General features: G+C 31.2%; 1 pseudogene; it reads right to left on the reverse strand.

The window, feature by feature from the left end:
• Nucleotides 1-1050: 1050 nt before the first annotated feature.
• LOC107020154 lies at nucleotides 1051-3060 on the reverse strand (annotated as a pseudogene).
• Nucleotides 3061-10627: the final 7567 nt, after the last annotated feature.

Below are 10627 nucleotides of genomic sequence, written 5' to 3' on the forward strand. Positions count from 1 at the left end.
ACCATTGACCTTGTCGCTGCCGTATCTCCATAACAATGCTGCATATCTATTGTGTAGGTAATTTGCAAGATGGCCATCAATATCAGGTGGTATAACAAGTTGGTCACTCCAAAACTCTGCAAATGGAGCTACGTATAACCCGCAGTCCCTACAACAAAATACATAATATAAATTTGTAAAATAACTTATACATATATTGTAGACCAGAAGTTAAATACTTACAGGCTATCGTCTTCTTGTTGCATGATACCTTCAGCGTATTCAATGTTGAAAGGAATATGTGACTCTAAAAGTAAGCCCATTTGTTTGTCCTTGTATGCATTAAGAACTGACCAGTTTGTCCGCTCAGTGTTTTCAAAGAAACCACTATCAATGAGGTAAGAAGTTAGAATCCTTGACAACTTTTTTAACTCCTCAGAATATACACGTTTCCTTGTGCCCAATGAAGAGTCATACACGCGTATCAACCTCTGATTCAATTCAACAACAGCTAACACCCAATGAAAATTTCCATCATAATTAATCGAAATATAAACATCGTCCACCCGATGCCATGGTAATCCACCTGGTATTGAAAAACCTTTCATGAAGTTGATTATTGACCTCTCATGTACTATACAGCTCTTGCACGATCAAGGTGTTCTTGGGTACTAATATCATCATCAGCCTCATTGTTATAATACCTATCATGGGTATTGTTGATATGTGCGCTGAACAAACAATTGACTGTTGTGTATCTGTATTGATCCATGCTTCGAAGTTTTGATTTTTTACGAATGTAGTAAATAATAACATCGATGTGCTACAAAAAAAATATAAACATAATTATACATTTGAAAAATATTTAATGAAAATAAAATACTAGACACTGAAAGTGATATATGATTTTCATATGTATATATAACATATTTACTCAATGTATCATATACATTATTATAAATATATATTATGCATTTACATATCGAATTACTTGATCAGTCCAATCGTTTTTAGGCTGAGACATGGCATAAAATCAATTCTTATTTGACGGATATGCAACGACATAATCCATCATTTCAAAACCCAATGAAGATGCTCTTGATTTGATTTATCCTCTGATGGTTTCCTATAGTATTAAGCGTAATGAAAAGATGTTATTCAAAAGTGTAACAATAGTTGCAATTTGAAAATTGAAAAGATATAGTACAATAATATAAAACTTACTTTTTTGAATGAGCTTTAAGAAGCCCTGTAGTAACCCACTCAATAAACTCATCAATCAGATATGAAGGGGCTTGATTTGTGATCTCACATCCTTCAAATGGAAAATTGGACGAATTACATCAGTCATGACCGCTTTTCCTTTTTCACTTGACCCAAATGAAGTTAAATAAGGGGATTTGCAGTTTCTCGAAGGCATCCGGATACGTGCATGAGGAGTATTTATATCGCTTCGGACAACAATATCTGTGATTGAAATATCAATTGGTAATTGAATGTCCGAAAGCAAACTTTGATTGTCGGTTAACTCCTGTTGATTTGCATGAATTGGCAAACTTCCCAGATCAGCAATAAGTGTATTCATGGCTTCTCGTGTATCTGGAGATATTGAACCAGATGGTGTAGAATCCTATATGGTTTACATTGATAATTAAAAATAGTTTGATAGACATATGATATTGAAACGATACATGAAGAATAAATTACCGATGTATCAAATATAACAGTATCTGGCACAGACTGATTGGTATTGTGTTGAACATTATATGAAACATCTTCGTTCATTGTTCCTTCAAATAAATGATGAGGAGTTTGTGCTAATGGAGCATCCTGAATAAAAAATGTACTGATCAATTTATGATACCTTAAAAAACAAATAATTATACACAAAAGGATTGTTAATGTATCAAGGACAGATAACAACAAACTACGAATTGTATATATGAGACAAAAAAATTTAAGTAGTCACATAGCTATGTATCTTGCAATGGACTGTATAACGTACACACTAAATAAAAACGTATAGTATCATACAGAGGAACTTGAAAAAAAACTACATATGTGAACCGTAAAAACATGTATCATATTAATCCAATTAATCTGCAATGTATCATAATGATCAAATAAAACTGCAATGTATCATAATAATCTAATCAAACTGAAACGTATCATACTGGCACATTTTCATGTATCACTGAAAAGTGGATGAATACTAATAATCAAATTACTCTGCTAAAATTACCTTCATGTGTTCACATGTTTCATCAGTATGATGACTATTTGCATTTTGAGATTGAAGTTCTGAAACGTCCTTCATTACTTAATGATTCTTCAATGTATCTTCAGTCTGTATTTTTAAAGAAAAATAAGTTAATGATAAATTATATAATTTTATATACACAATTAATAAAGTAAAGTAAACCTGATTGTCAACATCAAAATCAACAACACCAATGTTTTGATAATTATTGACAAATTTCATTTGTATCGGAGAGGTTGCTTGGTGTCCATCATTTCCTTCTTCATCGGAAACTTCAAGCATGTGCGGTGTAGACTTGCCGCCCATCTCCTACATTAAATCAGTTTGTAACATAATGACCTATGAAAATTTTAACACACAACGAAAATACACATACACAATACATTACCTTTGGTTGTTGGCCATCCTCCTTATTCTTAGAATTCATCACCTCAATGTGATTTTCCTTTATCAAATTCATAAGATACTCAAATTTACTGCCAACCTATTAAAAAATTACACATTCAGTTTTATATTTATGAATTAACATTAAAAAAATTAATATCGTTACTTACGTATTCCTTCATATGTTGTTTCAGTTCTTCAATATCGGGATATACAGACTTATCTTTTGGGACTTGTGAAGAGACATGGACAGAAGATACATTAGCAGGCGGGGTAGGTTCTTCAGCTAGCATTGAGAATGATTGATTTAATGGCGGCCTTAACTGCTTTGACAAAGGTTTCGAACCCTTTGTTTTATGTGTATCAATATTCTTTCTCCTCTTGGGTGGTGGTGGAGATGATGTATCAGATACACGTGAGGATCTTCTCAATAAATGACCAGGAGGGCTTGTTGAGAAATACTCAAAACCTGACTTATCTTTAGTTTGCACTTTTTTTGCAACAACTGGTGGCGTGGATAGTTCATTTCTGTTGACCTCTTGAATATCAGGTAAATGAAGGGCTTCCACCTCATCTGGCGTTGGTACAATGTTTGAACAAGCATTCTGCAATTCAAAGGGTTGAATTTATAACAATATTATGTATCATAAAAAACTGTTATTTACAACAAAAATTATAAAGCCTATTGATAAACTGTTAAAAGATAATTTAAAATTAATGTTACCGCGGAGAAAATGCTAGACATGAACTTTTCATATTTTGGATTTTCAGCCATCACTGTCCAATTACATATCCTAGGATACCATTCGCTACTTTAACAGCAAAGTCTGGACTTATACTAGATGAACATTCGTAAATCCATACGTTGAGTGCATAAGGCATACCAAATAAGCGATACATTTGTTTGCTTTGGTTGAAGTCTTGCCTGAGTGATGTAATTAGCTTATTGAATGCAATCTGACCCCAAGGATACAGTTCATACCTACCATCTTCGACCATTAGAAATTCTTCTACATGTATGAAGGTCTCACCAAGATGGCATAACATGAAAGTATTGATGAAGTATAATATTGCCATTTCCACGGATTCCTGTGTGGTCTCCTAATTAGCCATTGCAAAACGCTGTATCAATCGACTCTTGGTTATACCTGTAAGACAATCAAAGAAATATTTTTGTAATAACTAGCTCGAAGTGGAATTAGGATATGAAAAATCCTTAACATTTCGTTTTCATTTAAGGCCAGTTACAATGGCAAATTCCTTCATACCAAACACCAATACATTCCCATTAGCATGACGAACATGCAATACATCTTTGTTTTCATGTTGCTCCTCCAACAACAAAAAACACTTAGTAATCTGACCCTGGAAATTACATTTTGGAATGTCCAAGTATGGTCCAAAAAGTGTTTTCTTGAACATTTCAACGCCTTCATCCTTTATTAACAATTTGATTTTATTCATAAAATCAAAATTGAACGTCGCTCCAAACCTCAATGGATGTGTTGGTATTTTTTTATAACATAATTCATGCCCTGTTTATACAAAAATAAAATATAAAATTGTACTTGTCTAATATCAAACATTTGTTGTAATACAGAGGGATATATTTAAGATAATGTGTAAATTCAGTAAATACATGACGGTATTGTAATTATATCATATTAAACACGTCGTAAAAATGCATATGATACATAAGTAAGTAACAAATATATTGTACATGAATTTCATTCACGTATACCAATTACATATATGTATAAGACGCTTGAATTATATGAATGTATATGATACATCATATTCAGATTTATAAGACACTGGAGTTATCAGATGTATATGATACATCTTATACATTGACAAATAAAAATTGTAAAAATTGTATAAGACATGATGCTTTTACTGATAAAAAACACAAAAATTAGAGATACACCTTATGTATCTGATACATCTTAAGACTGTACAACACATGATGCCTTTACTAATACAAAACACAAAACTATTGATACACTTTATGCATCTGATACACCTTAAAACTGTACAACACATGATGCTTTTACTAATACAAAACACAAAATTATGATACACCTTAAGTATATGATAAACCTTAAAACTGAATAACACATGATGCTTTTACTAATACAAAACACAAAATTATTGATACACCTTAAAACTGTACAGCACATGATGCTTTTACTAGTACAAAACTCAAAATTAGTGATACACTTTATGCATCTGATACATCTTAAAACTGTACAACACATGGTGCTTTCACTAATACACAACACAAAATTATTGATACACCTTATGCATCTGATACACCTTAATACTATACAACACATGATTTTACTAATACAAAACTCAAAATTAGTGATACACATAATGAATCTGATACACCTTATACTGTACAAACATGATGGTTATACTTAATTTGAAGTTAGTGAATCACTCTTCATTGTTAAATGACTTTTAATTCAATTTTACAAACACATGCAACAATTTAAAATTAGGGTTTTATCAACAAAGCACAAAATTACCAATTTTAAACACATACCTTAGAAAGTGTGGGTCGGAAAACAACATGTGTAACTTTTCTTCGCCTTTTTTTAGTGATTTCTTCAAGCTTTTCTTTTGCTCAACTACATTCTTGTTTTTTATCGCTAATGGGTCATGCAATCTCTTGGATCTGTTCTCAGCCCACATTTCATCATCAGAATCATACACACGTTTAGCATAGTACTAGAATCACAATCTCTAGATTGACCCTGTTCCATCTTATCGGTAAATGCATACCAAGAAGAGAAAAATGGAGACTAAAATTCTTACCTTTTAAAAACTTAGAAATTTAAATACTTGAGGGAGACTCCTATAGAAAATCAAATTGATATAATAAATTTGGTGCATTACTCCTACTGGAATTCAAATTGATAGAAAATTATGCACCTAAACGTGGGGAAATATTTTGGGAATAAAATTAAATATGGTAACTTTTAATGGGGTTGTTAATGGGGAAGTGGGTAGCTTGAAAATATGATTTTATTTTGGTAAAGTAAAACTTGCCAATTGGCTGAAAAAAAGGTGGGAAATCTATATGTATCTTACATATTTTATTAATTGGGGGAAATAAGGGATTTAAAATTTTTTTATAATAAGTAGGGATAAATGGGTATTAAGGTAAGTAAAGGAGTGTATTTAAGTAATTTTTCCTTAATTTTTTTTCTCTTTTTCTTGACATGTTTTCTTATTTATTTCAATTATTTTTTCTTGTAAAATTATCTTCTTTGCTTACACCTTTTCAATTATATAAATTTTATTCTTAAATTAGTATTGATAATATTCATAACTCCTAAATCTTTCGTATTTATAACTTCTAATTATTTAATGTGGAATGATATGTTAACACTATAAAATCACACTAAAACTGTGTGCTATTTTGAAGTCATCTTTGGTTGGAGAATTAGTGGCAGACATGTTAAAATTTATGTAAGCTTTGAGGTGCATTATCTTTTCCAAATATGATTCATATATTACTTTTAATTTACAAGTAAGACTAATATGTCAAAGCATATTTTTGTTTCTTCTAGATAAATTATTTTGTTTTATTATCTTTGAGGTTTATTTAGGACTAATAATCTGTTGGTTATTATTTTTCTTGACTCTTGTATATAGGATGAAAAGATATCATTATATTGATTATTCTTTCTTTTTAAGCACCAATAATGTTTTTATTGTATTATTTCCCTTTGAACTATTTATGTTTTGTCAAAAATGATCATAGTGTAAGAGGATTTATGATTAAATGCAATCTTCTCCTTATTCTTAATCTTTTTCTTCTTTTGATAAATAAATTTTTAACTTATTTTATCATATTTTGCAGATTATAGGAGATATATCTATAATGAAAGTGGTTAGACATTCTTGCATAATTTGATTTTACAAGGTAAAATAATTTGATATGTCTAATATAATTCCAACTCTTTCTTTGTTGAAATCATACATTTAATATTATTTACTTGTGCTTGTGAAGATATAAATTCTGAGTTTTTTTTTAAAAAAATACTTAATTTATTCTTGTCATGTCCAAAGCCTACACGCTGGACGTGGCCAGTACTTAATGACCATTGTTGTCCTTGAGCGAACCTTGGCCTGACTTACTTAATCCAGTGGAAGACTATATTAATCTCAATAAAGAATTAAAGGCATTCTCATAAGATAACTTAAATAACTGTCTTGGCCAAAATGACACTTAAGTCTCAATACTGTAATATGTGAAGTATAAGATAAAGGAGACTCCAAAATTGAACTACCACATTGTCTATGAAGCCTCTAAACTGACTGAGATGGATGTTGGGACAGACCCCACAACATCTTAATGAACTAAGCTAGAAACCAATTAAAGGGATGTCTCCAGAATGCAAGGAGACTCAGCAAGTGATTGTGGAATTCTCAATTGGATCAACGGTGCGCTGCGTGCTGATCCTGGTTACCTACATATGCATCATGAAACAATGCAGATCAACTAGAATCCGTACATTGAATGTACGAGTATGCGAGTTGGAAACTAGCAACAACTTAAGCTTGAGGGGATTTAGATGAACTTACCTTGACTCTGCTCGACTCAAGAATATGCTTAACTCAAAGTATGTATATAAAAAATTTAAAACACATGCGATATATATATAAAACTCATAAAACAATAAAACAACTTAGTTCATTAAACAAATGCAATAACAAACTCAACTTTACTTATATATGAAAGTAATATAACTTTTAACCGACAACCATCACTTGATCCTAAGTGATGATCCAACGTTTTATCTCACGCTGTCGAGGATCATCCTATACCTTGCCATCGGTATAAGATCTTACTTTAACTTGGTGGATCCATTAGCTCATCTTACGTGACCATCTAAAAAGTATGACTCATCAAATTCCCATGATGGATTCATGGTTTACATGCAGACTTAAGTTAATATGAACTCCCCACATCGGTACTCAATAATACTCCCAAAATATACTTTAGCTCAAACTTTTAATAAAACTTCCTTCCTTTGGGTTGAGATAATTTACTGAACCCTTTAGCTTTAAAAAACTTCATTTGGAATCAATGTTCCCCTTTTCGTTCAAAACTCTTTTGGGGCTCTTAGTTTCCTCTTAACTTAAATGTGAAAACATTTATAAACCTTTAGGGCAGTACTTAGTTCCCCTATACCCTTTGAGAAATGAACTTAACTCTTACTGTTTACTGATTTGAACTTAACTCTTAGATCAACTTGTAACTTGAGACTTAAACCAAAGTTAAAATGATTGTTTAAGTCTCCTTGAATACTTTAAAAACATACTATGACTTATTTTTTAACTTTTAAACTTGACTCCTAACTTTCTTGACTTTGATCTTGACTTTCCTTGAATTGAATTATGGATTCAAGGATCATGATCTCATGTTTATGGATATTTTCATGATGTTTAGATATACATTAGAGTGTTCGAATCCACTAGGAAGGATAGGTATATCACATAGGAACTAGTACGAAAAGATAGGGAAAAAACGGGGTCTTCAGGGTATCTTGGCGCTCTAAGAGGCGCGGAGCGCCAGAGCCTGATGGAAAGAGGCTGTCCTCAGGTGCTCTGGCTGGCGCGCACACTAGAGCCTGACGGACAGAGTCTGTCCTGAGGGGCTCTGGTAGGCGCGGCGCCCTAGGGACTATCAGACGGGTTTTCCGACTTTTCTTCTCCTATTTTCAATTCTAAACCTCTCAAACTTCCACGGATCCCACCCAAACACTTAGGATATCTTCATTACCCAATATATATTAGACCTAAAACAGTTTGAAAAGATGAATCAAATCTACGAGAGATAAACTACAATTTAACCAACAAGAATTTAATGAATTTTCATCAAGAACTCCCATATTCATCATTCCATATACTCTAACTTGATGAATTGAAATAAATTGGGTGTGGGTAAAAGGACCCAACACCGAATGATCTCACATACTTCGATAGGCATCACCCTCGATGAAATCCATGCAATGATCTTAGCGTTCTTGGACAATTCTTGATCTTTCTCTTTTCTCCCAAGCCCTGATTGTTCTTAGTTTTTCTAAAACTTATTTGAGACTTGGTTTTACCCCTAATTTAACCTTAAAATGAATTAGGAAATACTAGGGTGAAAATATAACTTTGCCCTTATTAAAATTCCAATTGGACTTTCCTCAGTCAAACAGTCCAACTTTCGAAAGACATATCTCCTTCACACGACATCCGATTTTTGCAAACTCGGCGGCGTCTCAGTCCAACAGTCGAACTTATGAAAGACATATCTCCCTCACACGACATCCATTTTTTGAAAACTCGACGGTGTTGAAAATATCTTTCCAAGGGATTTCCAACCATATAAAGAACTCATCCAAAATCCTCTTGAGGTGGAAGTTATGGCCGTTTGAAAATGACCAAAACTCACTTTTGAAAGCTGAAATTTTTTCAGATTTCCCTACTTATTCCCAAAATTGATTATTTCTTAGTTCTTAACTTTTTTTTAGTTAATTCAAGTTACGAGATGTTACAATTCTCTTTAGATCTCTATGTAATTCTTAGATGATTTGATTATGTTATAATGATAACAGTCTTCGAAAATATTATTTTTTGTTAAGGTAAATTCATCTCACATTTTTTTGATAGTATTAATTTTGGAAATACAATTTGTTTTATTAAAAACAAATTCTTTTTTAATGTATAAAATTGCAATCTATAAATTTTTCATTTTTGTTGTTCTGTAGGAGATTTCAAGTTTTTTTTGTTAATAAGTCAAGTTGCAACCTTAATATATTTTTTATATATATTTGTTGTTTTCTAGGAGTTCTCAAGTTATTTCAAAATTGCGATTAATTTAGAATTTTTAAAGTATAGTTGATTTCCTTGCTTTCTACTTATTTATAATAAAATATTTGTCTCAATAACTATAATTTGATTGTCTTATAATTTTCTATAATTGATGTTGTTTATTAATGTAATAATGTATAAATATTACTCCTATTATATTATTAACAAGTCCAAAGCCATATCGTTAATCCTCTTAATCACTGTGACTCTTTATTCTCAAGAATTTATTATATTGAATATAATATTTATTTAAAATGTGAAATATACTTTTTTGTTGTAGAACTAAAGCAAAAAAAGACAAGAGATATAGAAGATGAAAGAAATATAATTAAGGAGACAAAAGATGAATACTTTTCTTATTATTTCAATTCTTTAAAGTATTCACCAAATCTTTTAATGTATGCAATATGAACCCTTATGCCTCTATTTATAGTGTAACATAGAGTCATACAAAAGGTTAGTCATAAATATGACATTAACATGAATATAATGGAGGAGGTTATGAAAGTTAAAAGCTACAAGAATAATGGTTATAAAGTTGGAGGTTATGCAGGTTATGGTTATCTTCATAATGGAAGAAAGTAATGGAGATAATGGGTAAGTAATTTCTTGGTGTAGTGGACATCAACAATATAATATTTTATAACACTCCCTCTTGGATGTCAATAGATAATATGCCTCGTTAAAACCTTACTAGGAATATATTCCATGGGAAAAAAATACTAGTGAAGGAAAAAGAGTAAATATATCTTTTAATATTCTTTGAATGTTGCCTCAATAAAACCTTACCAGAAAAATCCAATTGGAATAAAACCATGATTAAGGAAAAGAGTATAACACATATTTTTCTTTCTCTAATAAAAACATTACTTGATATCTCAAATATAATGCATTCTAGTCTTGTATCACAACTTCTCAAATATTGATGTTGGCAATCTTTAGTGAATAACTTTACAAGATTATCACTTGAATGCATCTTTGAATATCTTTCTCACCATTTTGTTGAAGATCATGTGTGAAAAAGACTTTTGGTGAAATATACTTTGTCCAATCTCTTTTGACTGTATCCTTAATTCAATTGAGCTATATATCATTTTTCGTATATTGTGGCTGGAATATCCTTTTCAA

This window comes from Solanum pennellii, chromosome 5 (assembly GCF_001406875.1).
Source record: "Solanum pennellii chromosome 5, SPENNV200".
Classification (NCBI taxonomy): domain Eukaryota; kingdom Viridiplantae; phylum Streptophyta; class Magnoliopsida; order Solanales; family Solanaceae; genus Solanum; species Solanum pennellii.